Source organism: Nyctibius grandis, chromosome 6 (assembly GCF_013368605.1).
Source record: "Nyctibius grandis isolate bNycGra1 chromosome 6, bNycGra1.pri, whole genome shotgun sequence".
NCBI lineage: Eukaryota > Metazoa > Chordata > Aves > Nyctibiiformes > Nyctibiidae > Nyctibius > Nyctibius grandis.
This window is the reverse complement of record NC_090663.1, coordinates 66,030,612-66,056,259: the sequence shown is the minus strand read 5'-3', so window position 1 is coordinate 66,056,259 and position 25,648 is coordinate 66,030,612. Positions and strand designations below refer to the sequence as shown.

The 25,648-nt window shown below is 42.9% G+C and overlaps 1 protein-coding gene and 1 long non-coding RNA gene across 3 annotated transcripts in view; one reads left to right on the top strand and one right to left on the bottom strand.

The window, feature by feature from the left end:
* The window catches only part of ADGRL3 (adhesion G protein-coupled receptor L3), a 348,528-nt gene that overhangs the window by 21,767 nt on the left and 301,113 nt on the right, over positions 1 to 25,648 (top strand). The window lies entirely within an intron of this gene.
* On the bottom strand, positions 20,723 to 24,292 carry LOC137665154 (uncharacterized). 2 transcript variants are annotated; one of them, XR_011048450.1, is made up of 3 exons: positions 24,215 to 24,292; positions 23,626 to 23,731; positions 20,723 to 21,009 (listed from the first exon to the last, which is right to left on the bottom strand). It is a non-coding gene; the product is annotated as an uncharacterized lncRNA (long non-coding RNA). The 2 variants fall into 2 exon arrangements; XR_011048451.1 differs by having other exon boundaries at positions 23,649 to 23,731.

The window sequence follows — 25,648 nt, the reverse complement described above, 5'->3', positions numbered from 1 at the left end:
TCAAACTCTAAGGATTACAGCCATTATTCCAAATTTTCAAGGTATTGCTCTGGGTCACATTATCTACGTGTGATGGGGGAAGTGGGTATAGTTTGTGCTTGGGGAAGCAGAGACAAACATTAACTCTGCTAGCCTTTTATAAAAGCTGTTGCAAACCATCTCTTGCAAGAAACACACATGCACAAAGAGAGGCAATACCAAAACGTGTGTGGTGGACTGGTGTCCACAGCATCGCCAGTGATGTGGCAGAGTCTGTATTTAACCCAATGAAAAAGAACAGTGCTTTATTATTGCCAAATTATGTCAAGAATTCAGTGGGGGAATGAAACCTTAACCTTTCTCACTGAATTACACGGGGGTATTTGAAGGATTTTAAATAATGAGACCTGCTGAAAACAATTCCCTTGTATAAACAGAATATAAATGCTGTAAGTGCATGGCTGGTATAATCTTGAGGCTGCTTTATCTTGTCTGTGTGCTTGACTGGGAACTGTGTTCAACCAGACCCTACACAGTATCTCTTAGATCTTTTTCTCGCAGAAGTTGCTCACGCGTTCATTCTTGGGCAGGATTGATCAGATCACCCTTTTTTTGAGGACAACAAACCTATTCTGTGTGCTTCAGGCTCTTACACTGCCTTTGCTATGGTAGTATCCAAACATTTGGTAATATTGCAGGGACTGGTATGAGAGTTAGATGCACTTTGCTCTTTGCCCAGCAAATGAACTGTGCTGACTGGAGATCGTAGAATGGTTTGGGTTGGAAGGGACCTTGAAGATCATCGAGTTCCAACCCCCCTGCCATGGGCAGGACACCTTCCACTAGATCAGGTTGCTCAAAGCCCCATCCAGCCTGGCCTTGAACACTGCCAGGGAGGGGGCATCCACACCTTCTCTGGGTAGCGTGTTCCAGCATCTCACCACCCTCACAGTAAAGAATTTCTTCCTGATGTCTAATCTAAATCTACCCTCTTTCAGTTTAAAACCATTACCCCTCGTCCTATCACTACATGCCCTTGTAAAAAGTCCCCTTCCAGCTTTCCTGTAGGCCCCCTTCACGTACTGGAAGGCTGCTATAAGGTCTCCCTGGAGCCTTCTCTTCTCCAGTCTGTACAACCCCAACTCTCTCATCCTGTCTTCACAGGAGAGGTGCTCCAGCCCTGTGACCATCTTCATGGCTCTCCTTTGGACTCGCTGCAACAGCTCCATGTCCTTCTTATGCTGGGGTCCCCAGAGCTGGATGCAGTACTCCAGGTGGGGTCTCACGAGAGCAGAGTAGAGGGGCAGAATCACCTCCCTCGACCAGCTGGCCACGCTTCTTTTGATGCAGCCTGGGATACGGTCGGCCTTCAGGGCTGCAAGCGCACATTGCCGGCTCATGTTGAACTTCTCATCAACCATCACCCCCAAGTCCTTCTCCTCAGGGCTGCTCTCAATCCATTCTCTGCCTAGCGTGTATTTGTGCTTGGGATTGCCCCGACACATGTGCAGGGCCTTGCACTTGGCCTTGTTGAACTTGATACAGTTCACACAGGCCCAGCTCTCAAGCCTGTCAAGGTCCCTCTGGATGGCATCCCTTCTCTCCAGCGTGTCGACCATACCACACAGCTTGGTTTCCTCAGCAAACTTGCTGAGGGCACACTCAATCCCACTGTCCATGTCATCAACAAAGGTGTTAAACAGCGCCAATCCCAATACTGACCTGTGAGGAACAGCACTCATCACTGGTGTCCACTTGGACATTGAGCCGTGGACAGCAACTGTTTGAGTGCGACCATCCAGCCAATTCCTTATCCACCAAGTGGTCCATCCGTCAAGTCCATGTCTCCAACTTGGAGGCAAAGGTGTCATGAGGGACAGTGTCAAATGCTTTGTACAAGTCCAGGTAGATGACAATCAGTCGCTCTTCCCTTATTCACCAACGCTGTAATCCCATTGTAGAAGGCCACCAGATTTGTCAGGCACGATTTGCCCTTAGTGAAGCTATGTTGGCTGTCACCAATCACATCCTTATTTTCCATGTGCCTTAGTTTCCAGGAGGATGTGCTCCATGATCTTGCCAGGCACAGAGGTGAAACTGACTGACCTGTAGTTCCCCAGGTCTTCCTTTTTTTTCTCTTTTTAAAAATGAGGGTTATGTTTCCCCTTTTCCAGTCAGTGGGAACTTCACCAGACTTCCACAGCTTCTCAAAGATGATAGTTAGTGGCTTAGCAACTTCATCCACCGGTTCCCTCAGGACCTGCGGATGTACCTCATCAGGTCCCATGGACTTGTGCACCTTCAGGTTCCTTAGATGGTCTCAAACCTGATCTTCTCCTACAGTGGGTGCTTCTTCATTCTCCCAGTCCCTGCCTTTGCCTTCTGTGACTTGGGTGGTGTGGCTTGAGCACTTGCTGTTGAAGACAGAGGCAAAAAAGTCGTTGAGTACTTCAGCCTTCTCCATATGCCGGGTAACCAGGTCTCCCGTTCCCTTCCAGAGAGGGCCCACATTTTCCCTAGGCTTCCTTTTGTCACTGACATACCTATAGAAGCTTTTCCTGTTGCCTTTGACGTCCCTGGCCAGATTTAATTCTTTCAGGGCTTTAGCTTTCCTAACCTGGTCCCTGGCTGCTTGGATAATTTCTCTATTCCTCCCAGGATACCTGCCCTTGCTTCCACCCTCTGTAGACTTCCTTTTTGTGTCTGAGTTTATCCAGGAGCTCCTTGTTCATCCATGCAGGCCTCCTGGCATTTTTTCTGTCTTCCTCTTTGTTGGGATGCATCGCTCCTGAGCTTGGAGGAGGTGATCCTTGAATATTAACCGGCTTTCTTGTGCCCCTCTTCCCTCCAGGGCTTTATCCCAAGGTTCTCTACTAAGCAGGTCCCTGAAGAGGCCAAAGTTTGCTCTCCTGAGGTCCAGGAAAGTGAGCTTGCTGTGCACCCTTCTCGCTTCCCTAAGGATCATGGAACTCCACCATTTCTTGGTCACTGCAGCCAAGGCTGCCCTTGAGCTTCACATGCCCCACCAGCCCCTCCTTATTGGTGAGGACAAGGTCCAGCATGGCACCTCTTCTCATGGCTTCTGTATCACTTGGAGAAGGAAGTTGTCATCAACGCCTTCCAGGAACCTCCTGGATTGCTTATGCCCTGCTGTGTTGTCCCTCCAACAGATATCAGTGTGGTTGAAGTCCCCCATGAGGACCAGGGCTTGTGAACGCACCAGGGATGATCATATGCTAGTGTTTGTGGGAGTGTCCTGGTCTTGTTTAATTCACTAGTATAACTATAATCTCAGTTTTGAGATTGATTTTTTTTTTTTTTTTTTTGGCAGCATTTACTCTGTCATTGTGTCATACATTGTGTTCTCACATTGCCCCGCATTTGTACCTCAGAGGAGTGTGCCTTGGCTTGCACTGACTGTGACAATTTGCTTGGACAGACAATCCTGTGTTAGTTTGGAGGAGGTCCCACCACTGCACACACAGCACTTGGAGATACTTGGTTTTTACTCCAAAACTCTGCGTGATCAGTGGTATCTGGAGGCAGCTCTGCTTTGCTGTGCTCTGTCCAGGTGAGCCGTGCCCTGCAGCTGCTGATTGACAGCTGCTCTGAGGCCTCAGTGTGACAGATGACACTATGTCAAATGCCACCGAACCAAAGTCCCCGAAGGAGACCAGGAAAGATGATCTGGAGAGCAACTGGTTGCCCGGGTTGTGTCTCCTACAGAGCTATAAATTCCATGGAGGTAGGGCCCTGCCCTGTGCCCTTGGCCCAGCTGGCATCCCCCTAAGGGACTCTCTCTGATGGGGCCCTGTCACTCTTTGGGTTTGCCAGCAAAACTCCCCACATGGCACAGTTCCCGCTGACTTCTGCGTCAACACATCTCGGCTGAGATGCACAGATGAATTTGCAAACAGGCTCTTAGAAGATTTCGAGTCATTGTTTAAATAGCTGGTGCTGTTTGCGATGCGGACGGGGAAGAGGACAGAGTAGGTGATACAGTAAAAGGAATGAAAATGCTAATGTGAGAAGTTTTTTTATTTTTTAGAGGTGTACCATGCATTTTTTCGCACTTCACTTCCTTGAAAAATAGAAGGTTTTAGCCTTCCATGCTTAATAGGTTGCAATGAAATGTAGACGTGGGTATCAAATGAAACAGAATCTCTGATTTTGCTTATTTGAATTATTGTCCTTGAAACAAATTATGTTTTCAATCTGTTTTATATCTAAAAGGAAATGATAATCCCTTGTACATTTATCTAAAGTGTAATAGCCTTTTGTTTCTGCTACTCACTCTTCCTTCAGGAGGAAAATAGCTATTAATTCTGCTTAGATTTTTGCAGTTGCTTAGAGTTTAGCACTCCTTTGTATGGCAAGTGTTGGATTAGCTCAAAGCTCTCGGCTTCATTGTTTGGCACTTTGGGACATGGAGACACTCTTTGAATAGGTGTAAATAGCAGTTTGTATGCATGATAAGCATAGGGAAGCCTGGATTACTGGGAAGCAGCATTTGAAACATGCAGTTTATTCTGTTATTTGTGGTAGAGAGCCCATGTTGTGTTGGTAGTGTATTATGTGCATCCACATTGGCTACTCCTTCTCTTGACTGTGAGAAGGAGTGAAGGGAGACAACAGAAGGGGAGATAAAATGCATGTCTTTGGTACTCTTTGGCTCAGCTTCCTTAACATGCTGTGTGGCTCTTTTGACTTTAATATGTGGGTCAGATCCCTGGAGGCAGCTCACCAGTAGCTTGCCTCTGACTTCATCCCTCACAAGTAGGGATCATCGTGATTTGCTGCCCTCTAAGAGCCAGGGAGATATTAGCTGTTGGGAGGACTTGCACAGTGCAGGAAGACCTGGGAGACAGACAAGTTCAATTTGGAAAGTGATAGAAAATGCCTCCTGTTTTCCTAATAATCTTCCTGTGTGCTTCAGAATATAATTAGTGCAACATTCATAGCTGAAGAAGCAAGTATCTGATGAGACATTGCTTTCTTTTCCTGTTTTGAAGAAGGCTAATGATTTAATTTTCCTTTCACTGTTCCTATACATGGCAGTTAAATAATTTAGTTGTTTTGCTTCCTTATTGGAGGAAGTCTCTGCTTGATAAAAATGAGATCTGTTTTTACATTTCATTCTCATAGTAAAAGGAATGTGAAAGGAATTTCACTGAGTCAATGAAAAATAGCTCTATTACAATAGCTACTAAAGGTGAATCTTAAAATTTATTTTTTAATGAAGTCATGAAAGGCATTGGCACTATTAAGAGTGTGCTTATGTCTCTTTCTCTCTTTTTTTTAAATTAAAAATAAATCTTCTGGTTCCATTTATGCTAATGCACTTAGTAAATAATTTGGTAAAGAAAGCTGCAGGAACAAGGCTTGGAGTTAACAAAGAGAAGGGGAATGCAATGGACTTCGGTTGTATTGTTTTTGAAAGAATTTTTTTGTCTTCTAAATGTTAGAAGCTCATGGTCCTTTAAACAGATCTCCACACTTAAGGTCACCATAAACCCTTTGTGCCAGGAGTTAAATGTGTTGTGGATGTTGTGAGACTGTCTTGACATTTTGAGTGAGACACAGGAGGATGCTCTCTACATTCACACCACTTGCATCTTCTCATCAATCTCTTCACTGGCTTTCTTTTTCTTCCTGCATTTTGGTAGAGATTCTTATTTCCTCCTGCTTTATATGTCACTGAATAATTTCTTTCTTCTTACTTACTGACTCCCCTTCTCTTTCCAGATGCCTTTTGTGCCAAAAAACCTGGATAACTTATTTTTTCTGTCTACCTTTTTGCTCTGCTGTCAGTCTTTTGCCTCATCTCCAGAGTGACCCCTTGCCCTCTCATGCTTGAACTGTTGCTCTTTGTCTCAAGATGTGTCAGAAATTAAGTTCTTTAGGGCATAGAGTGTGTGATCTGTGTCATCTTTATTTGCTTGGGAAGGTGCCACGGACATTCATGGCAGTGCAGTTGTAGTGATGGTAATAGGGAAACAGAACAGCAGAGTGGGTAAACTCTGCCTTTGCTGAAACTTTGTCCTTTTCTATAGTTTTGATGAAATAGCCTGGATTGCGGGGGAATACTGAAGGTCATTAAAAAAATTCATGAAGCGCTGTTCCTTGCATCCCTGCCTAACAAGATCTGATCCTACTGGCATTGTATCACAGGCAGGATGCTGGAGTGACTTGTTAATGTCAAAAGCATTGAGATAAATGACAGCTACATTAATTGGGCAGGCATCTGGGCTCAACTTGAGAGCCTATTTTTTATAGGTGTGCTTGGGGCAATAGAGGGGTAGTGTGTTGAAAAGTTACTGGGCTCTGATGTTAACCGCTAGGTATGTTAATGTGAACACAAGCATTGCTCTGTCTGTAAGGCTTGCATTGCTGGAGAGGGAGTTTAGGGATGCTGCACACATAGCCTGAAAGGAGATAGACTCTGCATATATCAGGTTTTTTTTGACTGCAGTCCCTTAGCACGAGGGCAGCTGCACACAGGCAATATGAGCTGCCTACTGATCAGGCACACAACTCCTACTCAGGCGAGGAATTTTTAGGGAGGTTTAAGGGAGCTACAGCTGATCCAGAAAAGTAATTAAGCGCTTCAGCTGACATTGAAATCTGTGGGAAGTTGGGAAGTAAATAAGATGTCAGAACTTTAGTACTTTTGTGGATATCTGTGTTCAGTGTTAAACACAGCAAAAGCTTCTTAGAAATACCAGCTCCAAACTATGCATGGGTTTGGGTTTCCCTGTAATATCAGTGTTGTACCAGAGGTCCTGATGCAGATGTTTTCTTTGAGCTCAGTAGTCTCCGCAGGTAACAGAGATGGTGGGCTCTGCCTCCAGAGGCAAGGAGGAAGAGAGCACACATGCTTTGCATAAACTGCGCAGCTCTTAAAGAGACTGCAAGATTTGATTGCTCAGGAATCTGTTGAAGAGAAATGCTCTTTTTGATGGTAAAGAGTTCACCTGCTTTGACTAAGTTATTGTGCTGTAACATCACCTTCCTGGTGACAACAGTATTGCTATATTTGTATTTTAAAAATTCCCGCTAGCAGATTAGAGCTAAGAAAGGTAATTATTCTTCTTCTGCTGTATTGGAGAAAACACAGCTTACCAAATTTTTTCTATGTGGATAATTAGTTACACTTGTGCAGCTCCAATAAATGCCATCAAATTGCACAGCAACAACTGTGGTTTAATTTACCCAACGAACTTCTATTACTTACGATGATGTGCAAAAAAAGACGTATCCTGGGCTGATTTTCATAATCCAGGCTCATTTTTTAGGGGACTGGCAGTGAGACATTGTTGTTCTCTGTTTTCATTTTTTGAAAGAACCTTGAAAAACTGCAGTCTTTGTGTGTATATGCTGCACACATTTAATATGGAAATTACAGAGACAATAAAATCAGAGCCCTGCCATGCCTTTTTTTTTAAAAAAAAAAAAAAACAAGCTTCTTGCCAGAGTTGAATCACACTTGCAGGCTTCTGCTGCAGCTGGGGAGTGAAATTGGTAAAGAACTGAAATTGCAACTGGCTCTGGAGATGTGCAGGTTTTTGGAGATAAATGACGTTAAGGGGACATTTATGTCCTATCTAATTTTCCAGAAGTGGCAGCCAGGATATACTCATTTTAACTAACAAACTTTTGTGCTTCAAATGATTTTACATGCCAAGTAGGTCTTGAATAAAGTTTGAAATATATTTGCTTTTTATTCTATGGTGTTGATTAGTTAACAGATTGCTATTAATGAAAACAGGAGTTTTCAGTTTTTCTGCCCTATGCTCAGCTGACAGAAAGCATCTGGGCTTTGCCCCAGGCACAGTGCAAACTAGCAAGGGCATTTGGAACGTATGAGGCAAAGCTTGAAGTAATGGGTGATCTCATTTCCCTGATGAGATTGAAAGTTTGTCTTTTCTCCCAACAGAAAGCAGGAGACTCGCTAGTACAGAGGTGTTAGCTCGAACCGAATGCTTTGGCACAGCTGGTATCGTAGATTCACAGTAGTCTCAGAGCTGGAGGGGATGTCACTGAGCCAAAAGAGAGGTAACCAGGAGGGATATTGAGCCATGCATTTATTAGAAACAGCTTTAGTGTGGTGCTCATCACATAAATAGCACTGACTGTATCTTCAAAGCTATCATAAAAGCAATAAGGGCTGTGGGGGGAAGTATAGAGGAGAGTTTATCAGCAGTAACATTAATAACGTAGGACCTGCATTTTCAAGTCGCGATTAGGTGCTCAGCAGCTGTGACCTGCTGAAGTTGCCCATTACTGTCAATCTCGGGAGCTGACTCCCATATCATAGCTCGCTGACGTCATCCACCCCAAAGGTCACCCACAGAAACTGGTCTCCAGATACTCACCATCAGCTCTGCTTATGCCACATCACATTTTTATGTTAAAAAAAGGCAAAAAATTGTTAATATGTCTATCATAAATCCAGCTGTTCACCTAGGCTTTAAATGGGTGTGATGATCACTACGCTTCTGATAACTCATGCTCCCCAAACTGGCAAACTTCTGAATGGTGATGTTACGGTGTACTCTGTTGTACAACTTTGCAACCAGATGAGGTCCTAATGCAGGAAGAAATTATTAAACTATTTGACATGTAAGAAACTTTCAGGTAAGGGAATAAAATTCTGCAAGAACCTCCTGGGAGTGCTGTCTTTTCTCCATATGGTCCTGATGGAGGATGACCAGGTAGATGCTTGCATTTCAGGTTTTCACAGTTGAGTCAGAGTTTGACGGGAGCTGGAAAGGAAGATTTTTTTTCAGATGTCTCAAATGTAAGAGGCATGGGGTGAAAATGGGAGTGGTAATTTTAGCTCAGAGGAAAAAAAGGTTTAGATGATTTTGCTGCTGTAACTGCTTCACCTGAGTCCAAATTTGTGTTGTGTTGCAGTTGTTGTCAGAGAGGTTACTTTCACCAGAAAAAAAAAAAAATGAGATCTCTCTTCCTATGCCACAGCTAGTTCCTAAAATGTATGATTTGTGGCAATATTTTACCATGGACAATGGGGATTTTTTCTGTTGTTCTCCAAGAAGTTGAAATTTATTATAAACAAGATTGTTTTTCTTATACTGTCTTGTATTTCTAGTATTTAACATTCATTAGAGATGGTTTGTTCCATAAAATCCTAATCCTAAAGGAACTCAGTAGAGTGTGACTGTGCATGACTGACAGTGCAGACTCTATCTGCTGACCGAAGCCAGAGGAAACAAGGCTTTTTTGATCATGCTGAAATGATTTTGAGGAGAAAAGAAAGGAAAATTTCCCCATCCTGACTGGAATGTTAGTCTCTCAGATTTAATCAGTATATAATTTGGGAGTAGGGAAAAGGGCATGAGAACTCATCAATGAAAACACTGGATTTACGGTGTTTAGAAGTACCGCATTTTAATTTCAACTTTTTCTAAACTTGATTGAAAAAAAGATTAATACACGCTTGGAAATGAAAAGGCATTCAAGATTAGTTTAATCTCTTCATTTAGAAGATGCTTAAGTTGGACATTTTGACAATTTGGAAGTTTTTGTTTTATACTCCTTTTTCTTTTCCCAAAAAGATTTCTCAGAATTTCCCCTCTTCCCGTGAACAGATTTAGTTTTGACAGATCACTATTTTCTGATGAAAGAAGTTTTGTCAGAACGTTCTCAGCCAGCTCTTCTGGGGACTATACATACTGAACACCACCAACCTGACAAGCATACTTTCTTAATCCATGTGTGTGTCAAGTAAAGCATAAAAACAGGTGCATGTTATGCTATAATAAAATTTTAGATTCTGTGAGGTTTTTTCTCACTTTTTGGTATTACCAAGTAACAGTGTAACTTGAAGATGAACCACTGATGGCTTACAGAACTTTAGTTTTAAACAAAATGTAAAAATAAGTAGTTTTGTACACTTTTTTGTAGTGAGAAAAATGAAATCTGGTGAAGTAGTAGCAAACTTTTTTCTTAGTATATTGCGTTGTCTGTCATGGAACACACTTATGCTATATTGGGTAACTTGCAGATGATTATCTTGTGGGGAAAGCATTTGTACACGTGGCAGGCCTTGTAGGATGCACGCTTATGTTTCTTTCAGAAAAGCTGCTGTCCTCAAAATTGAAAAACTGGTGGTGTAGCCTGAACTTTTCCTGCTTGTTTTTGAAATGAACTCTTGCAGTAGAGTGAAAATAAACTGGCTCTTACCTAGAAAGAGTATTTTAAAAGCTGGCTTTAAATCACACCTTTTTTTTTCCATACAGAAATAGGTATAATACATTCCTTTTAAGTAATGCAAAACTGGAGTGCTGCAAGGGATGGCTATAAACTCTTCAGAAGGGATAGGCAAGGAAGGAGAGGTGATGGGGTGGCCCTGTATGTTAGGGAGTGTTTTGACTGTCTAGAGCTTGAAGATGGTGATGACAGAATTGTGTGTTTATGAGTAAGAATCAGGGAGAAGGCCAACAAGGCATATATCATGGTGGGAGTCTGCTATGGACCACCCAACCAGGATGAAGAGGAAGACAAAATATTCTATAAGCAGCTGGGAGAAGTCTCGCGATCAGTAGCCTTTGTTCTTTTGGAGTACTTCAACTTACCGGATATCTGCTGGAAATACAATACAGCAGAGAGGAAACAGTCTATGAGGTTCCTGGATTGTGTGGAAGATAACTTCCTGACACAGCTGGTGAGTGAGCCAACTAGGGAAGGTGCCCTGCTGGACCTGTTGTTTCCAAACAGAGAAGGACTTGTGGGTCATGTGACAGTTGGAGGCCATCTTGGGCATAGTGATCACGAAATGATAGTTTTCATTTCTTGGTGAAGTAAGGAGGGGGGTCATCAGAACTACTACTTTGGACTTCTGGGCGACAGACTTTGGCCTGTTTAGAAGCCTGGTTGACAGAGTCACTTGGGAGGCAGTCCTGAAGGGCAAAGGTGTCCAGGAAGGCTGGACATTCTTCAAGAAAGAAATCTGAAAGGCGCAGGATCAGGCCGTCCTCGTGTGCCGAAAGACGAGCCGGTGGGGAAGAAGACCATCCTGGATGAACAGAGACCTTTGGCTGGAACTCAGGAAAAAAAGGAGAGTTTATGAGCTTTGGAAGAAGGGTCAGGCAACTCAAGAGGACTACAAAGGTGTCATGAGGCTATGCAGGGAGAAAATAAGAAGGGCCAAAGCCCAGCTAGAACTTAATCTGGCCAATGCCATAAAAGGCAATAAAAAATGTTTCTGTAAATACATTAGCAACAAGAGGAAGGCTAAGGAGAATCTCCATCCTTTATTGGATGGAGGGGTAAATATAGTGACAAAGGATGAGGAAAAGGAGGAGATACTTAATGCCTTCTTTGTCTCAGTCTTTAGTAATAAGACTAGTTATTCTCCAGGTACCCAGCCAGCCGAGATGGAAGACAGGGACGGGGAGAAGAATAAAGCTCCCATAATCCAAGGGGAAGTGGTTAGTGATCTACTATGCCACTTAGACACATGTAAGTCTATGGGGCCAGGTGGGATCCACCCAAGGGTACGGAGGGAGCTGGCGGAAGTGCTCACCAAGCCACTTTCCATCATTTGTCAGAAGTCCTGGCTAACCGGACTGGAGGTTAGCAAACGTGATGCCTATCTACAAGAGAGGCCAGAAGAAGGATCTGGGGATCTACAGGCCTGTCAGTCTGACCTTGTGCTGGGGAAGGTTATGGAGCACTTCATCGTGAGTGCCATCACGTGGCACGTACAGGACAACCAGGGGATCAGGCCCAATCAGCATGAGTTTATGAAAGGCAGGTCCTGCTTGACTAACCTGATCTCCTTCTATGACAAGATGACCTGCTTAGTGGATGAGGGAAAGGCTGTGGATGTTGTGTACCTAGATTTTAGTGAAGCCTTTGATGCCATTTCCCACAGCATTCTCCTGGAGAAACTGGCTGCTCATGGCTTGGATGGGCGTACGCTTCGCTGGGTAAAAAACTGTCTGGATGGCGGGCCCAAAGAGATGTCGTGAATGGAGTTAAATCCCGTTGGTGGCCGGTCACAAGTGGTGTACCTGTGCTTCTTTTGGCTGGGACAGAGTTAATTTTCTTCACAGTAACTAGTATGTGGCTATGTTTTGGATTTGTGCTGAAAGCAGTGTTGGTAATGCAGAGATGTTTTTGTTACTTCTGAGCAGTGCTTACACAGAGTCAAGGTCTTTTCTGCTCCTCACACCATCCCACCAGTGAGTAGGCTGGGGTTGCACAAGTTGGGAGGAGACACAGCTGGGACAGCTGACCCCAACTGACCAAAGAGATATTCCATACCATTGACATCATGCTCAGCATATAAAGCTGGGGGAAGAAGAAGGAAGGGGAGGACATTTGGAGGGATAGCGTTTGTCTTCCCAAGTAACCGTTACATGTGATGGAGCCCTGCTTTCCTGGAGATGGCTGAACACGTGCCTGCCGATGGGAAGTGGTGAATGAATTCCTTGTTTTGCTTTGCTTGTGGTTGTGGCTTTTGCTTTACCTATTAAACTGTCTTTATCTCAACCCATGAGTTTTTTCACTTTTACCCTTCTGATTCTCTCCCCCATCCCAGCGGGGGGCAGTGAGCGAGTGGCTGTGTGGGTCTTAGTTGCTGGCTGGGGTTAAACCACAACAGTTCCCCAGGGCTCAGTGCTGGGGCCAGTTCTGTTTACTATCTTTATCAATGATCTGGAGGAGGCGATCAAGTGCACCCTCAGTAAGTTTGCGGACACCAAGTTGGGCAGGAGTGTTGATCTGCTTGAGGGTACGAATGCTCTGCAGAGGCAAATCATTGATTTGCACAGTTTTGTTCCACAAGGTCCTGCGCATGTTGGTTTGTGGCAGTTCACTGGCTTGGAACAACTGTGGGATAGCTGCTAAAGCTGAAGTTGACTTCTTGTAGGCTAGGATTTTAGCCCTCTAAGTCTTTTTGCCTTTGCCTTCATGCAATGGAGGCAACTTCTGAGCACTTGTCCTGCAGACAGCAAGGAGGTGAGTGTCATTTATGTAACCTTCGTGCCTGAAGGGAAGTGTAGGCAGAAATGGTCTAATAATTTGGCATGCCTGGACTGGGAAATGCTGTCCTGGACCAGGCTGGAAGATAGTAGTTCTCTTGCTTTTGTTTTTCCTTTTAATTTTTTAAATATCGTTATTGCCACCTCCCACACTAACTTCAAGAGATCATTTTGTTATTTTTTAGAAGGCATATATTTTTCAATGCCCTAAAATACAATGGTACAGAAATTTCAAGCAGTCTGAAAGCTGGAATTCCTATGTTCCTTAGGACAGGAGAGAGGGAGAAAGAGTAATGCAGTAACCAGTTATTCAGGCCTAGATATTATTTTCAGCTGGATGCTGCTGTACATGATTTCGGCAACTTCTGCTAAGCAAAGTGACTCTTCCGAGGTTTCTTTGGCTTTATTTCCTTGCTGCAGTGAAGCCTTTTTAGTCCAATAATTTATTGTTTCAGTGACTTTCTTCCTCTGATGGTTCTTCATTGGCTATGTTATTTGAGGACGTCAGCAGCTACGTTCTGAAGTAGCCCTATGATTGCATCTGTCCAGGCTTTACTGTATTTCACTACAGCTCTTTATTTTCAATGTATTATATATTTTTTTATATAAATATTTAAAACACTTATAAAATGGTATTATAAATACATGCCACTTGGTAAGCTTTTTTCCTCTTTTAGTAGGTAAATTCTGAATGGAAGTGTACTGTGTAAAGTAATACCTTGTTAGTTTTATGCAATCTATAGATTTGATTAAAATGTGGTAGAAAGGTGCCTTTGATACGTATGAGGGAGCGAGGGCAAACCTTTTCTGTATCATTGCAAGGATCTCACGTGAGGCTCTCTGGGAGAAGCTGTAAAAGCTGAGTGATGTGTATTAATAGAACCGTGCTAGAGATCATGGGAAAGTGTTTTATTATATTCCAGAAATATTGTATCTTTTTTTAAGGTGATTTAAAATGGCAAGAAGAAAATGAAGTCTTGAAATTAATTTGACTGTTAAAATGTGACTTTGCCGTGAGCTTACAGTAGGACTGGTAGCACAATTAATTCTTCTTACGCACAGACAGAGCTGTTTGACAGCTGCACCATCTGGCTGAGTGTGGGGTATACTGGATTTGATCAATATTTATTTTACAATTAACCCCTACGATGCTGGCCCACAACCAGGAAAAAGGAATTTACAGATTGTTGGTTCTTGCAGGGTTGGAAACAGGAAGTGGACTGGGAAAGGTCTTTTGGTGACTGGAAAGCAGAGTAAGATCCCACTCGCATGTGGACTGGCTCTTCTGTTGTGATGGGATATCCTGAGACTTGAATACAGTCTTTGGATTAACTGCGCATTGCGCATTACCATATGCACCCACCTATGGGAGCTAGAAGATGGTAGCTTAGCTAAGTACTGAGTATATGGATTCCTGTGGTGTCTAGTATGGGCTGAGCTGAAACTACAGCTTTTTCCATGCTAACAGGGTTTCTCTCTTTTGCCTTGTTACTATTTTTACCAAACAGGCGGGAAGTTAATCATTAGCAAAATCTCTTTTCCTCGACTCGAAAGTCAGTGAATTGGTGGGATGCACAAATACAGACCTGTATATTATACAAGTCATGTTCCCATATGAAACAAGACTAACACTACACCAGAGCAGAGTATAAGGATATACTGGAGCTGAGGTCTTCAGCCTACCTCCATTTCCACTGCTTTTGTGCAAATAACGAGCTAGGCCATGCTCCTGTGATTGCACTTGACTTTGGCGTGTTGGTATTGGAGAGCTATTTGAATCCTTAAGTTTTAGCGGTAGAGGCAGGTAATGTGTGTTGGGTTTCTGTTGAATGTTTCCCTTAGTGATTTTTAGCTTTAGTTCCAGGATTAACATGAGATGTGTTCTCCCCTGCTGCCATTGCTACCTCCCTTCAGTGCTGTCATTGAACTCAATGGGAGTTTTAACATAGAGTTCAGCGAAATCAGTGCTAAGCCAGTGGAAGCTTTGCAAATCTATTCTTTAGGAAATAACTTTTTACATTGATATAATGATATCTTATTTAATAGAGCAATAGGGTGCAGGGGAGAAGAGACTAACACATGTACTTTTCCAGCTTTTCTCTGCGCAGTAGCTGGGTAGAAGTCGACTTATGTTAATTAGCTTTAATTTCCCCCTCTTTCTCACAATCACACTAATTTTGTTAGGGGGATGCTAGAAGACACCTTACCTTACTCTTTCTTCACTTCCAAGAAGTGAGGACATCCCTGAGGAAAACATTACTGGGTCAGGCTGAAGATTTGCTGACCCAGTGTCGTGTCTCCAGCAGTAATCAGCAGCAGATGAGGTGAGAGTAAAAGTAATATGAGAATAATAGCATGTCTGTGATCGTTCTCCTGGCATACTGGTCATTCTTCTGGTTCTATGTAAAGACTTTAATCTGGACATAACATCTGGACTGTCAGGTTACAGCCACTGATGGACCTTGTGCTGCGTGAATTTGTCTAGTTCTTTTTGAATATCTCTTTGGCTTCTACATTATCCTGTGGCAGTGAGTTCCCAAAGTCATTGTATGTTATGTGCAAAAATACATCACACTGCTTTTTTGAACCTTGCCACCGTGAGCAGTTTATTGGCTTCCCTCATTTGTGGTACTATGAGAAGTACTGAACAATTATTTCCTATTTACCTTCTTCAAACCATTACCGATGTTAGACATTTCAAACATATCTCTCTCTGTTGTGTTTTTTCCAAGCTGAAGAAGCTGTTTCAGTATATTTGTGTCATGCTTGTAAGGAGGATATTTAGTTTTTCCTTGGGTGGAAGCCATCCCACCAAGGGGTGTGCTGTAATAACCAGCCTCCGAGTGAAGACTAAATTGGGATGCTTCTGTGATAGGTCAGTTGTCACTGAAGAAGACACGTGACTTGCTGTTGTATTTTCATCTCAGGCTGTAGCTTTTCTGCAGCGAAGGATTCATGCCTTGCATCTGCTCTGCAGAGCTGAACTGCCTCACCTCCTGCTACCTGTCAAGACAATATCTGATCTTTTAGTGACCTTGCTGAAAGCTGGAGGATTTATTAGGAACTTCCTTGGTGTGGAAACGCTTGCAAGGGATAATACTTAATAACATGGCTTTGCGCTTTTGGACATATGCATGCAGAATTCTTACCTGCATGCCTTGGAGCAGAATGCTGCCTTGGGGGCAAGGGGAGAGGCAGAGCAGTGACTTTTCTTCCCCAAACACTTCCAGCTCTCTCAACTGGCTAGCAAAAATAGCTAAGCCGAGGATCCTGCTTTTGCACAGGCTTTCCTTATGACCGCTGATGAGATGCTTGGGCTCATTTCCATGTGTCGAGAAGCCCACTGAGATGGCTGATGAGTGGGAACGAAGTGCTTGCATGCTGCTGTGGCAACAGTGAAGCTACCATAGATGCTGACAGCACTGCCAAACAGGCTCGTAGGGAAGATGCAACATGAGGGTAAGCATTGGCTTTTGGCTGAAGTCCCATGTCAGTCCTTGCACCAAGGCTCATGCCAGTTCTTCTGACACTCCTTGTGGCCCTGGTCCATAATCCCTTTAGACTTTGGTGTATAAAGTAAGGACAGGAGTAATGCTCTGTTTTTCATTGCATGGCAGGCAGAAAAATGTGAAATGCACTCGGACGCTGCGGGAACTGAGCCTACATAAGTGTGTAAAATAGACTTGACCAGGGACTGCATTTGTTTTCAGACTCTAGTTATGGTCCTTATGTTGCTCTATCAACATGTAAGCTGGGAATAAGTCAAGATAACAAGGTCAATATCCAGAGAAACTGAAAACACCGAACAATCACCAGATACTGGTATTTGTTTTGAGGAGCTAAAATAAGGCATAATCTGGAAAACTGGAGCAATCGGTGTAGTTACAAGTACTATTTTCTAGTCTTTTAGACCTTGCTTGTCTTCATCCTGTTAGTGTGCTGGTGATAGACGACCACAGGATCATTGAACACCACTGAGTACTGCTGTGAATGGAGCTGCTGTAATTTGCCACTGTATTTTCTGGGCTGTTGTTTTTTTCTTTATTATTTCTTCTCTTTCCTTGCTTTGGCCAATTCCCTCTCTCTTGCCTGCCAGTTTCTTTTGGTTTGAGAACCACATGGACATCTCAGAAAAAGTGTTGAAAGCCAGTACTGATCACTTAAGGCATTCGAGACAGGGATAAAGTCTTAGGACCTTTTCTGCCTAGCTGTTGTGACCACTTTGTTTCATGAGTTCCCTGTGCCCCTAATCCTGAAGGCAGCACAGATTTACAGCCACAACAAAAAGAACACCCACCCAGAGCCATAAACTACCTAGCACATATATGTGAAAGATGTATTGCAGACTCTCTTGTCAGGATTGTAGGAGATATTTTCTATGGCAGCCCCTGTAAGGACGTAGGAGCACTTGCACTGAGACAACATGATCACACCTTTGCTGACAGGAGAAGCTGTAAGACCAGAGCAGGCATATATGGTGCTTCTTGCTAGTGCTTGCCCAACTGCCAGCTGTTTTCAGCTTCCCCAGCCTGATGTGACCCTACAAAATGTAGTGGTCCCCATTACGTAGTGCGGAGATGTGCTGTTTTAGTGTCAACGTGCTTTCCAACTACCCCCACACAGGGCCCAGATCTGGGTTTTCTCAGATTTCGGGCAGCTGGCTCGTAACAAAGGCAGGTCTTGCATAAAAGCAGTGCCAGTGGGATGCTCTGGGCAGGGAGCTCCCTGCTTGTATGGGGAGAGGCTATGTGCAGAGTTGCTGTCTCTGTGTTTCAGTGGTGTTTCAGTTGCCACCACCAAGTCATCTACCAACTCTTTTCACATGTGTGCACACATGTATGTATGAACTCTGCCTCCTTTAGCATCATGTGTTGCTGGGGTGCTGTTCACAGGGGCTCCTAGCACTGCGAAGAGCCTATGCAGCATGATGGGGAATGTGCCCACAAAGCAGGAGCATTTGAGGGTCTGGTCTCTTCATCAGCAGCTGTCTAGGTGAAGATTTGGGGAAAATGGATTTATTAATGCAAAAGATATTGTGCCGTTACATTTGTTTTCTCTTCCATGCCCTTCTCGGTGCTTTGTGTTTCTTGTATCCATTTTTCTCTTTGTTTCTGAAGAAATCTCCATAGCAACCTCCCTGGTATGAGGAGGAAAGAAGCCAAGGTAAGAGAAGAAAGAGAGAGGCAGCCCGTGAACATGGCCAGGGTGTGTGCTGTAGTTGTAGCTCTACCTTTGCTAATTCTGTTCCTGAAGTAGCTGTTCAGGTTGGGGTATTATCTAGAATACGAACTGTAAAGTATGGTGGTGCCAATGAGACCCACAAGGAGCAAGAACTGCAGCAGTGCTGGTTTGAAGGGACCTCTGGAGATCTGTAGTCCAGCTTCCTGCTCTAAAGCAGGACTGCTGCCAACCATACATCAACACAAGAGTGTGATTAAAAGGAGAAGAAAAAGAAAACCACTGTCACCATCAAACTAAATTAAGTAACTGTATGCAAGATCTCAAACACACGAAAAAACCTTTCATTTTGAACAAAATTCCCTTGCAGGAGCAGGGTGATAGAGAAAGGAAGACATGAGTCTGTGCACAGACCTACCTGGAGGATAAAGATAAGAAAACAACCATAAAATTTGCTTCCCAACTTATGAAAGAACAGTGACCCCAAGGTATGACTGAGAAGCTGTTGCTGGGAACACTGCCCAAGGCTGCCTGGGCTTTGCAAGTGTTCTTGCCCCAGGCGGAGCAATACTGCTTCTGTTGCCCAGAACCAAGATGCGGAAGATGACAGAGTTAACTCCATTAGATAGCTGACAATTCTGACTCCAGCCCATAATTTCTGGAGAAGACTCGCTAGCAGTGAATCCACGTGATGCATGCAGGTGAGCAGGAGGGAGGATGGAGAGAAAGCTAACTGAAAGACCCAGTGAAGGGCTGAAAACCTAATGCAGAAGCACACATGGGCTGCGGGAACCCAGAGTGCAGGAGGTACGGACCTACTCACTCTGTATGTGCAGTGCTACAGAAGGTTGCCAAACATTCAACTGCCATATTTGCAGCTATGCTGTGAGTCAACAGCCCATTCAGTTTGCTCTGAATTGCCAAGCCAGCTGCTGTGTAATCCCAGGCACGCTGATAAGTGGAAAATATAAGCCTAGGTAAATATGACCAAGCACCAAGATTGGTGCAATCATTCTATGGCTAGCAGGCAAATGCAAGCATATTTTGATAACAAGCCCATGCAAGAGGAGAGGTTTTGCCTGGAGGTTCGTGCAGCTGACATACAGCAATACCACTTGTGGCATAACATGAGTGTGATCCTAGGACAACACTGGAGAATACCCTGGAGCAGGGGTACAGAACAGATATCTGGGCCTTGTCCAGTGTTTTAATGTAACATGAGAATGCAGCTAAAGGAGATGAATGTCTACAGGGCGAGGTGAGGATAAAAATAAAAAGAAGCCTCTTCTCTTGTCTCCTACTCTCTCCATCTATGAAATGGCTGTGTGGCTTCCGAAGCATAAAGTACTGCTAATACTGGTGGAGAAACCATTGCATCCCTTGAAACTGCTTCATCCATGATGGGCAGCTGACAACATCAGGAGAGCCCTTTAGCAAACTAAGTGGTCCAGTCCAAGACCATTAAGGAGGGTGTAAAAAAGAAGCTGTTACCATTGCCAAGGAGAAAAGATACACTGCTGCTTAACTTGCGACAAAAATGGCCATTGCTCTGGGTTATGGCAAGCTGACCTGGATGAGTTCCTCAGCTTCCTGACCTCAGGAAGTTATTATGGTGTTTCAGAATGTACTTGCCTACAGTGGAAGGGCTTCCAGGCATGGAGATGGCTGTTGATGGCATTCGTATGTCAGGAGCACAAAGACGCCACAGAAAATTATTACTGGGAAGTGTAATGCCAAGGTCTGTACACTCCTGAAGGGAGGACAACGCAGAGTATGGGCGGGCTCACCCAACAGAGCCAAGTTCTCCACCACTGATAGCCTCCAGCCTCCTCAGCTCTTACCCGTCATCTCTCTGCCTTAGTTCCCTTACTGACACGATTGAAGGGGGAGAAGGAAACAAAAAACAAAAGCCCCTCAAACTACTGTGTGGGATCCAACTAAGCTTTTTGGTTGGGCTGAAAGGAAAGGTTTCCTGTAGTATTTATTTTGCATAGCTTTTTAAAATTGCATTTAAAGAAATGTAAAAATATCTTTGCAAGGTATTTGTTTTGTTTGGAAGATATTTCAATCGAGTAGTGTTGGCTGTGTGTTTAAAAATGAGCGAGGGAGATGTTGTTTGAATATTACTTTCCAGTTTTGGTGTGCCTTACAGATTGCTTTGTTCACTGTGAATCTGGGCAAATAACACAACTGATAGAAACAACTGCCGCAAACTTCTGCCTATAGCTTTGAAGTTAAGTGAAGTTGTGGCACCTCTTTATTTAATTCTGCAAATAAAGAGAGTTTAATTTTAGAAACATTTTAGAAACATTTTGTCATGTCCTTGACTGGCACAAGATACTTGGAAATAAACTCTTACTGTTTACCAGGTTCACTATGCTCTGTGTGCATGTGCTGAACAGGGATGGTGATGATTTTTGTAACATTCACAAAAATGGGAATTGCCCTCAAACTTAAGGGTCCTGGACCCAAGCTATGCCAAAGGGGGTTTGTCACTATGGAGAAAGGAGAATTTCCAGGACTGTCTTCGTGTGTGACAGAACCATTAACAGGCATCAGTCAGAATAATTTTATATTTTGTCTTGTTTTCTTGTTGCCACTGGTAATGAGGATGGAAGCAGAAAAGACTGCTTACAAAATGCCATATGGATGTCAGCTGGGCTTTTGGAAGCTTTTTCCTATACTGCTTAAAAGGTGAGGCTTTTTTTGGGAACATTTTTGGGCTGTCAAGAGCCCTACCATAGCCTGGAAGAGCCTCCGCTGGGTTTGTTCTGGATCTGTCAGGCTCTGTATCTGCTAGGATGGCCTCTCACGCAGGACTGTGGCTGGTCCTCAAAGTTATCTGGAAAGAGAGAAACGATCGGGTGGTGACAAGGCAGGGAAGGCTGACGTGGTGTTTTCCCCTCATGCTCTTGTTATGTTCAGGGACCTCTCGACACACTGCTGAAGCTCCCCTGTCTCCTTTGGGATTGGAGCAAGGACCAGGACTGAGATGGCTTCTAAATTCGGCTCATGTTGGGCATCCCTTGCAAGGCATGTGCTGGAAGCCATCCCTATATGGGAAAGAAGTGGAAGAGGAGTGGGTGAGCACCTTGTCTGTAGGTTAGAAACAGGACAACAGATGAAAAAAGGCAGTTTAAAGTTGGTATGACAGTGTGCATTACAGCCAGGTTTTTAGGAGCTTATCTCCCACTTCTTAGATGGCTTATTTGTTTAATTCTGGTCAGTTCAGTGAATTAAACTTTTTCGCTTCACCTCACTTAAATTCTGTGTGCAGAGAGGCCTAAGCAATTGGTATGACTTTTGCTTTTTGCGGCTGTTATTTTCTCAGGCGTGTTTTTGATTACTGTTGTCTCTATTGCAGTTGTTTGTTCTGCAAAAAGGGGGTAAAGTGCTCCCACTCTGTATGTATTTTATTCCTTTGTCCTCATATGCATCAGTTGTGGGGGGGGAGGGACAGAGGAAACAGAGCGAAGCAGGGGTCCCTCCTTGCAGATCTTTCTCTCCAAGGGACTGGGTTCTCATCCATCTCTTAACAGGCATTAAAAGCAGAAAAGCAATATATTACTTTGGATTTACTCTGGAAGTAGCTGATTGTGAGATTATAAGAGAGTCACCTCATTGAGCAGCTGAAGAACTGATGATGCTTGCGATACTGCATCTCTACCATTTCTGTGCTCGGCTTTTGACATAAAGCCCAACTTGCCCAAAGCGTGATAATATCCCGAAAAGACACACATGTGCTGTTGTGCCCGCATAACATAGATCTGTAAATTAACAATGTAGGATTGTTTCACCAAAGTAACTGTAACCCTAAACCTTTTTTCCCCTTGTTTCTGCCTGTAGCAGTAAACAAACATTTTGGATTTGATTTGTGTAACAATATTATGATGTACCCATCTTATTGTAGGTTTCTCCTGAAGCCTCACTAGTAACAGTTGATGTGTTCTCCTCAGCCTGTTTATGGTGGTAGTGTAGGGACTGATTGGCATGCTGTCTTCTCCCTGTCTGCTGGTATTAGTATTCATATCAAAGCAAGCTGTTTGGTTCCCTTTCTCCTGGGCAACTGCAAGATCACCGCTCCCTGATGTGAATGGCAACAAAGACAGAAAAACTGTTCATTGATTCAGTGCAAAAGAGCCCAAGCGGGTGCTTTGATTTCAGAGAAACTCTGCCCTGCAAGGGATCTGCAAGGTTAGTCTGCCAGTGTTCTTCCGAATTGTGACTCCCAAAGCGTTTTGGCAATAAAGAAGAGTGAAAGATAAGCAGGCAGGCCTTATGGATAATTTTACATTAATAAATATGACTTATAAATGCCACTGTAAGACAAGTGATTCCACAGCGAGAGTCAGACCATCATTAAACTATCTAACTCTGTAGAGAGGCTATGCTGGTGGTAAATGGGTTATTGACTTTTGGCTCCTATTTTGACTAAAATTACATACAGGATGTTAGGATTCCAGCAAATCCCAGTGCCTAAGGTGGTAATGTATTCTGTAAATCAATAATATATTAGTAATAAAAATGACCAAAGCATGCATCCATTAAGGATTCATAATAGAAATTTGTTTAGGTTATATACTGTATGTATTGATTGCTGCTATTTAAAGATGAAGTATGTCTTTCAAGCAGAGTGCTTATATGTGTAGCTGCCTACATTTTAAATCCATTTATTTTTAATATGAAGATGAACTTAAATAACATGGGGAAATATGTATTAATAGAACTCACTATTTTATATTGCAAAACATTATGGGAATGTCAGTATGCTGAGAAGCCACAAGTAGACATCTAATGTTGGTGAAATCTAAATATTGGACCCGAGCAAAATAATAAGCAATATATGTGGCAGTCACTGTTTGCAGCTCCAGGCTTGCAGCTCCAGGTAGCTTAAGTTTTTCATGGCTTTGCGCCTCAACATTGAATTGGTCACCTTTCCATGTTGTGGTATAGTGTATAAGTGTATAATGCAATATGACGTAATATAGTAATTCTGTGCCCTACTCTGCCCGAGTGGCAGGGACAGATTTATCGTACAGAGCTGCCTGCAGAATGGAGACCCTGCTTCTATGTAGTGCTGCTGGCTTTCTGCAACTCCCTGCATCTGGCGCGAGTGGCTGTGCAGTCAAGAGGATTTCCGGGACCATGCCAGGGTTGGGGACACTTGCAGCACCGTGACTGGGAAGTAGGATTTGGAAAATAATGCCTGCAACCCATTGCAGTAACATCATACCAGGACCCTAAATGTCTCTGCTGATGATCTGATATTGTAGGGTGTACACCCCAAAGACTTTATGTAGCTGATAGCATCTAGAGATCAGTTAATAGGCTTTGCAGAATTATAATAATTTATTAGATAACCATATTGGAAGACTGAACTAAAAAACCAAAACAAATAAACCCCCCCCCAAAAAAAACCAAAAAACAAAACCAACCAACCCACCCAAAGCAGACAAACCTGTTAAAAATGTAGTGCCATACCCATGCTTTAATCCATGCTCCTAAACTTAAGCTGGCTGACTGGTCCTGGGTCCAGTGCATCTTCAGCAATGAAGAGGTACCTTCTGTAATGATTAATGGTTGAGAAAACGATTCACATGCCATAGCTACAGTCTTTATGTCTCACTGCAGCAAATAAAAACTGTTTTAGATTACACTGATTATGGTTCATTATGAAAACAAAGCAAGCCTCTGACTAAGATCCCATCCGTTGGTTTGCATTAAGCAATTCCCTTCCTCCTCCTTGACGTCTTTTATTCCTAGGAATGCAAAGAAGCTGACCTGGAACACTTTTTGTCTATTCACGACCACTAGATAAAGGCAAGATACAAACCTTCTTTGCATGAATAAGCGCAGCAGGTATCTGCATAAAAGCTGATTGAGGTCAGCTCCCACCCCACTCCATGATAATAAATTCAGTGGGTTCCATGCTGCCAAATGTCCCCCTCTCTTCCTGTTTTCTTTCTCCCAAATCTTCATAGATCTTTAAAATACAAAGAGACTCCTATGATCAACGAGCCAGACTGTTTGCACAATAGAGATCTCACCCAGTCATTTGTGAATCAGGCTCCTGTATCTTCTGTTTGAAGCTGTAACATATCTTCCAGAAAAATACTCAGTCATGATTTAGGGACTTCAGCTGCTAAGGAATATATAATATACCCAAGTAAACTGTTCCATGGTAAATTACTCACACTGCTAAAAATATGTACCTTATTTCTGGCCTGAATTTATCTGGCTTCAACTTCCAGCTCTTGCATCTCGCTTGCCTTTTTCTGCTAGATTAAAGAGCTCCCTATTATAAGAAATATCTTCCTTCTGTAGATACCTGCAGACTACAATGGTCTTTTGGACTAGTTAAACAGATTAAGCAACTTCAGTGTATCACTTGTAAAACTGGCTTTCCAGATTCTACGTATTTTTTTTTTTAATTTTTTAAATTTTCTTAGGTTCTTTTGCAAACCCTTTCAAAATTTCTGACAATCTTTTTGAAGTACACCACAATGTGCATGTTCCAGTAATGGACTCATTAATACCATATGCAGGGCAATTTCATCTTCCCACTTCTGCTTATTATTCATCTTCTAATACTCGAAGAGATCATGTTTGCCCTTTGAGCCACTGTGTAGCGTTCAAATTCTTATCAACCATGAAAACAGTCTTGTTTCAGAGTGACTGCTTGTGAGGCTGTGTTCTCACATAATGAGAACTTTTTGTATTCCTATGTGGACTTGTATTTGTGTTAAAGCACAATCTGCTCAGGCAGTGTATAGATCAATCTGCAAAACCGACAAGGTTCATGTCATTACTTAACATTTCATCAGTTTTTGTGCCGACTGCAAATTTGGCAAGCTTTGAGTTTATTTTCTTTCAGATCATCAAGAAGTGTGTTGAATGATATTGGACGGATGAGGTTCTTGCTGAACTCCAGAAGTAGTTCAGCTGGGATGACAATTCCACATTTACATTACTTTTTGAGAAGCAACAGCTAATGCATTTTTTCTGTGTGCAACTGGACTTATGTTCTGTTTTTATAGCCTTGATTTTTTTTTTCTTTTTTTAAAAGCTTGCTAATAGCAATATGCCAGTGTCCTAGGTCGAGTTAAAAAAGAGCAAAGGGTTCCTAAGAGGGTTGTGGGGTTTTTTTCCAGACTCCCAGATAGAAGATACCTAATTCTGCAAAACAAAAAACATTGGGCTCTTTGCTATTTTATCTTTCCTAATATCTGATAGAACAAAAAGCACCTCTTCATCACTGTGAATTATGAATACATCTGTTTGCTTCTTTCCAAATACAGATTGAAGTGAGTTACTGAATATTTGTAGGCAGTTGATTTCATGCTTGATAACTTATTGTCTTTGACCCATACACCTTACTATTTCAAAAATATTGCTGCTTCTTTGAATTTTTTGCAAGCATAATTTTTCTTAGTCTGATGGTCCACAGTTATTTCATTTGTATTTTGGGCTTTTATTACTGC